Here is a 7456-nt window from a genome sequence, read left to right as displayed (position 1 = left end):
TATTGTTGGGTAAGTCAAACTTATTTACATATTTACGCCGTTTTAGATAAGTAACTCACTCGGACATACATCACCATGGATACCCAGAACCGGTTATTGTTACCCCAAATTACTGCTCCTTTCTTTTCGTGGCTTTGAGCCGGCTTCCGAAGACGCTCGAAACAAAGGGATATCAAAATAGCGATGTTGCCTACGTTTAGCCACGGAGAAAACATCTGATGCAGTATTAATTTGATTATTCTATTTATGTATTTTGAATGACATCAACAATAAAGTGTCTGTAACAGCGAGATCAAAATGTTATGTAAACTGATTATCATCGTCATTAAGCTCCATTTTCTTCTGTTTTGTAGACGTAAAGTCAACTTTTTTTATCATGAATACATTAAGAAAAATACTTAATCTGAATCTATATACATATTTAAAACATAGTTGTGATGTCATCTATTGTTGTCTCTGAACTTTAACTCCCACATTATCGGATCATTACCTGTAACTGTCCTAGATGTTACCTTTTACTGTGGTCTATGTGACTCTTATATATAATACAGTCACTTATTAAAAGGTAACTTATCGGAGAGTTACACAATACGGGTGAGTAGGTCTCCGAACATAACCACTATTATTATGTTAACACACAACACACAACCACGAATATGCCGTTATTTTTTAATCCAAAATAGGAAATATTTCACACAATGAATACAATACTCTATTGACTCAGAATATTAGATACACCGATATAATGTATATATTCCATGGGTTTTCTTCCTTTTTATAACTCCATCATTTAACACATATCTACAGCATTAACTGCAATTTGTACTTCCTGGAACTCTCCTGTTGTTGTGCACCACTTAAATTTTAAATTTCCAATTTTTAAATATCTTGTCGTTTTACACTTAATTGATATTATTTCAAGAATATTTGAGCTTTTGTTAAATGAAATCGCACAATGTACATATTTTAATTTCACGATTAATTAAAGGTGGTCACTATTGTACCTAGAGAGGCTGAACTTTTTAAATCCTCCGATATTAATGAAAGGTCTGTGGGCATCGATCGTTTTGAACTAGCCAGGAAATCACTGTTATATAAGGTCACTTTAGCAGGGCTCTTTCGAACAAACGCTTGGCTTGGTATAGTTTTATATATTTTCATTTGCTCGGGACTGACACTATATAATCTTACCAACCCAAAAGGTAATTTACGAGATCATACTTTATATAATTACCTATAACTCCCGTTGGTGTAGTTATATGTTTAACATGTTTTTCGTGCGTACATTGTTCTTGCGTGCTACGGGAATAAGAAACCCAAATTGTTCTAGGTTATTCGCAACAATATTTGTAGTTATGATTATAAAATGTTTAATGTCCTAAAAATGGAACATATTAATTATAATATTGGAAGTGTACTGATGATTTTTTTTTTCCCCAAAAAAATAATTTTTTATTCAATATATGCATGTAAAATAACAATGTTTTTCCTTTCACAGAAGGACTTCCATGCCAATTTCCATATTTTAATTAATTATTTTAATTATGCACTTCCACCATTTTCACATTAATTACATATACAATCATTGTTTACACATCCATTCAAAATTTTTTTTACACTATCACTAGAAGTCAGGTCCGAACGGTCGATATATTAGAGTTTACATTTTTATATAAGGAACTCAGGCTAATGTACTCGATAAGACGAACATTAGCTGTAGGAACTCAGGCTAATGTACTCGATAAGACGAACATTAGCTGTATAATTTTAAGTGGATTGCGAAGAAAATAAGAAAATATAGTGAACTGCATTTCATTACCAACTTAATAATATTCCTGAGGCAAATAACAGGTACAAGTGGTGTCGTGGTAAGTCCTGAGCTTTCTAAGCTACGGCCCGGGTTCAACCCTTATCGTCGGCAGGTTAATTTTTTATTTTTTTTTTTATTTCATATTTTTATTTGTTGTTAATTCACCATGCTTGAAAATATTCTTTATTTTGTCTTTATATTTATTTTTGTTTTATTTTATTTTTATTTTCCAAAAGTTTATTCCAAACATAGACATGTATAGCATATACACTAAATTACGAACATCCCACTATTACGGCCACTTATTTTCAGTTCCGATTTTTTTTTCTCTTCAGAAATACAATCACACCGCTATTCCGTTTTACGACCAATTTTAATAGTCCCAACGACCACTAAATTAACACTAATTGACCATTTGATTATGACCACAGGCACATGTGACTTCACACCTCGCTGTGCCTCACCTTCCCGCACGCAGCAACCCGTGAACAACTACCCGCAGGTACATCAGTCAGTCTTTTGTTTCCGTCGACCTAATTATCAGATTATCTACCTGTACTAGGAGAGTGTTAATCGCCATCATTTGCATACTTGTGACTGGCAGTTGACGTGATCGAAACCACAAGTAATGCAACGTTCTTTCGATAGCTCTGGTGGCGAGATCGAACGATTTAGGCAGTTCTTTCTCATACGTGTAACGCCAATGGAATTAAAATTCTTTAATGTATGAGATATATTGATCTTATTTCAGATATTTTATGAAGTACCGTACGTCAATCATCTCATTTCAATAGATGTGTCATCTATTTTGTTGCGGTAAACAATCGGTGTTTTGCATTAGTTAAAAGTACGCTTGACTATTGCACAGTAGTCTTTCAAAAACACTTTACCGATTGTGATCGTAAGTTATTATTTGACCAATCATTGCACATGGCGGGGTAATTAAAATCGATTTACGTAAATATTAATAATAATTTACACAGATCAATACCAATTTTAAAACACATAGATTCTCATTTACCTCAGGTGATACTATGTGATAATTAAACCAGAGACATAGATAATTTAATAACTATCTAAATCTCTGATTAAACTAACGATATGTATTTGAATTATAATTAAAACATAATAGAAAGTAATGTCTAGAAAAAGTATTTTCATTTAGATTGTCAACAATTACTTCAGTGAAATTCAGTTTAAGATTTAAGTAAGCACACACCATTAACTTAATTTAATGAAAAAAATATGTCTATGCTCTAGAAATAAATGGTATAGTCATTATATGTCCCTAATTTATCAATCTTTAAAAAATATTTGTAAATTATTGGTTTTGATTAGATACGCATGCATTAAAATATGATATGATTAAGATTCTAATGGCCGACAAAACTAATTGATCAAATATAGTAATTTGCAAATTTATCTTAACCAAAATATATCAAACTGGTTTTTTCCCCACACGTACATGTACATACTCAGCATGCTATGTTATGTTTCTTATGTTTTTTTTTATATAAATGTAATGTATATGTCATGTCAAGTTTATGTTGATGTCCCATGTATTTGTAAATGTGTTAAATGCAAAAAATTGAACAAAAAAATAAAAAAAATATATATATAATATACATTTATATATACATGTATATTGCATTTTTCATAAAATTTCAATTTTGAAACAAAAATACAGTACATATATTATGTACCGGTCAGCTAGGATACAGAGTTTCTGTTCTTGATCGTCATGATCATAGAAGAAACCTGGTCCACCTCAGAATTAAGACCACCTCGCTATTAAGACCACTTTTACTCGGACCACTGGGTGGTTTTAATAGATAGGTTTTAATGTAAATACTGTTATACATATTCTCAACACATGTTATATAATGTTTCTGACGTCCCTTGCTCATACACATTTTCATTTACAGCGGTTCGGAGCGGTAGGGAGCTGGGTTTTCGAGAAAAATATTTCAAAGATTAAAGGATAGATAACCACCCCATATATACATCTCTTCGTATCTGTAGCAGTGTGCAGCCAAGCGTGAAGGTGTGATACATTGATCATGACCACATCAAGTTTCTTTATTAGTTCTCTTTGACAAATACATTGCATAGAGAAACATAATATATAAATATCAATTTCAAAAATTTGACAAGTAGAAAATATGTACATATAAGGAAAGGACAAATCATAAATTCTTTTGGAAAATATCAAAACAATAAGCAGTGATCTAGAGTTGGCTGTTCTATTGTTTAGAGGATTAAGTGTCATTTTATAACGAAATCTTATCGTTTGGTTGGTTATGCAAATGAAATGAAAATTCGGAGGTGTTTAAAATATAAATGAAATTGTAATACATGTACGTACTATTCTGTACTAGGCAAATGTACTTATATAATTTGTAACACAATGTTTTTTCAGAGTAGATTATCATGTCAAAGTAAAATTGCTGAGTGAATCTGCTATAATATATATTGAAACCACTGAAGCTTATAATTTTCGTTACTGTAAAGGAAATTTTAGAAATATCAACCCATTTCAAATGATTCGACTGAACTAATTAAGTCTTCCCATCTTCTCCTCCCGGTAGGAGTATGTTATTTTTTCATTACATTGTACAGATCAATATGAAATATTTAATGTAAGTAGGAAACAAATTTGACATATTTCAGAGTCAGCCTAATTCAGGTATTCTCTGATAGCAGATACTAAAACCGTGATATTCCACAAAATTAGTACTAATCTGATAGATTTGTATCAATTCATCAAAACAGTAAAAAGTAAGCGTGTCACTATCCTTCATTAATTCATATACTACAATTATGTTTTTCTTGAACCAAGCCTTATAAGAACAGTTTTTCTACCAATATTCATATTTCATATTTCATTTCAAGTAAATTATCATAGTCAAATTTAAAAAATTTCTGAGTGAATTTGCGATCCGAATTTTGGACCTATCCTTGCTCCAAATTTTGCTGAACAACTTTCCATAATGTTTAATAAGAAGATATTTACAAATTGTAGTTAGAAAAGGACACTGATGACAATATCTGTCATTTAGGTAACTCGTGCCGTTACCGTTTGTTAGAATATATGTTGTAATGTACTACAAACTTGATAGACATAGAGAAAAAATATTAACATGTTTTGACAAAAAACATCCTTCGTGCCATTTACATGTCGTTTAGTTAATTAACTCAGGTTATTTAGTTCTTTAGTTAATATATATATACATTCATGTACTTGAAACTTGATAAAGCATATACCGGTAAACAGCTGATAGCTGACAGAGATTTTTTTTTCTCTCTTTCCCTCTCTTTCCCCTCTTTCTCCCTGATATGTTGCCAAAGTAGTATTCGTGAAGTTATGAAGCATGAAAGTCATCCTTTATGACAATATACGTTAGTTATATATGTTACACGGTCTGACAACCATTAAATTTTGTACTTATAGATAGTATGGTGTTCTTAAACTTGCTAGATACATTTTTGTTAAAAAGGAAATCCTTGATGTCATTCATATTAGTCATTAAAGGTCAAATACGTGTACGGTATCGCTTAAACATTATATGAGATTTTATATAATATAACCAGTAAGTTTTTTTCTTGATATCTGAAGAATGCCTGTTTAGTTTTTAACAAAAAAAAAAACAATTTAATTTGACATTACAAGTCACCATAATGCTGAAACTTTTCTTTATATAAACTTGACAACATAAATACTTCCTCTTTGATTGAAGGTTCTACACTGAAATGCATTATGTGTATTTAGAATAACTGGACCTGTACAAAATGTGAGAAAATAAATCAATGTGATAAATTATTACGACCAAATAAAAAACAATTATTTGTATTAGTTTTTCAGCCTTAGTTTAAGTCCTGTTTTCTTTTGGATCATCCAGAAGTTTTACCGCAGCATACTTTTTCAGTACTTTGATTAATCTAGTTTTCCAATTTGCAGTTATACTGATAATATAACCATTGACTTATCAATCTTTAACACTCGAATCAACTCCTATCATCCAGAAGTTTTACCGCAGCAGTACTTTCAGTACTTTTTTTTTTTTTTTTTTTATTTTTTTTTTTTTTAGATTTTTATTTATTGAATGACCAGGCATAAATCCGGCTTGAAACTGGTAAAATAAATTATTATTATTATTAAATAATTATGCACGTGCTTAAACAATCCAGCAGGACAAACCTACTGTGCTATTTTGATCCCATAAACATAAAAGACTTAATTTGTGATTCTGTTTACCTAATGACTGTAAATACTTCTTCAATCCCAGGTAAAAAGAAACAACGTAAACAGGAAGATTCAAACATAAAACCTCAAATATACGCGGTAAAAAGAGGATTCTCGTCCGTATCATAGTAACTTCTCTTAGTAGACATTGAATAATCATAGTATCGAATTTATTTCTTCAAATGGATCCCCATTTTCCTTATTGTTAAGTATTGATGATATTCTGTCTGTCAGAGCTTAGAACTGTCTGATGACATCTAAACATTTGTCTTAATGAAATTTTAAATGTTTGTCATATGTTCCTGACTGTCAATATTCCATTTAACACGAGAACAGTGCACTATTGATCAGCTCTCATAAACTGTCTTAATTATTAGCATAGAACTAAAACAAATCCAAATGTTAAAATGTTAATGGAGATATTAAACGATATTCATTATTTGAACAATAACTGATGTTTAATCGTGTATTGTATATCGGTCTAATTTACACAAAAATACATATAAGATAATTTATCTTGATTTTGAAACATGCGCAATTGGTACTTCATTCCATATAGTGCATGGTGCCATTGATTTTTTCAGGACGACAATAACCGTCGAAAAGTTTAGAGCTACGATATTGTAGCAAAACAAACAATTGTGTATATAACCAAGAACATATTTCTTGTCGATGATCATAAGTTAACCAGCGATATTATAATTAAAGTTGTTGTGTGTTTTGATGTAAGTTCTTTTGGTTGTCATGACCTCTACTCATCTGCATGATCATGTTGACCTTTACTGTTTCTTGTTGACGTTGTCTTAAGGCGTATCTGAACCCATTCCCATATTACCCTGGCGTTGTATCACATTAATACAATCATCATAGTATTTTCACAGTGCGGGTCTTGTTGCTACATATTTTTCCGTATTGTTTGATTTTAAATGACACTTATCTCAACCATATTGCTCCTGACATTTTGCGTGTAATTCAAACTTGTCCTCAAACGCCCCTCGTTGTTGATGTTCTCATTCACCTATGATAGAAGCTGCTTTTGAGAGGATGCTAAATCCCCTAACTAATAATCCATTTTATAGCGAAATGATGCTAGTATTGATTTAGAATTTGCTCATCACGTTTTATTGATTTTTACTCCAGTGGTTTAATCTAATGACAGGTACTGTATACCCCCTTGATAGTACATAACAAGTAACATTGATTTATTAGTTGACAGATAATATGTGTTTTAGTTAATTGGATGATGCTTGTACAATACCCGTGCCGTTTTTTTGTTTTTTTTTGTCCCTCGGCTGATAGGGAAAAGACTGGTTCAGTAGCGATCGGCAGAGACGCTGGTTATCACGCCAGATGCCTGAGTTTGACTCCTGCTTAGGACATTCGATAAAAATGTGCTGATCTTC

The sequence above is a fragment of the Argopecten irradians genome, chromosome 8 (genome assembly GCF_041381155.1).
Source record: "Argopecten irradians isolate NY chromosome 8, Ai_NY, whole genome shotgun sequence".
Taxonomy (NCBI): domain Eukaryota; kingdom Metazoa; phylum Mollusca; class Bivalvia; order Pectinida; family Pectinidae; genus Argopecten; species Argopecten irradians.
This window is presented reverse-complemented; position numbering follows the sequence as displayed.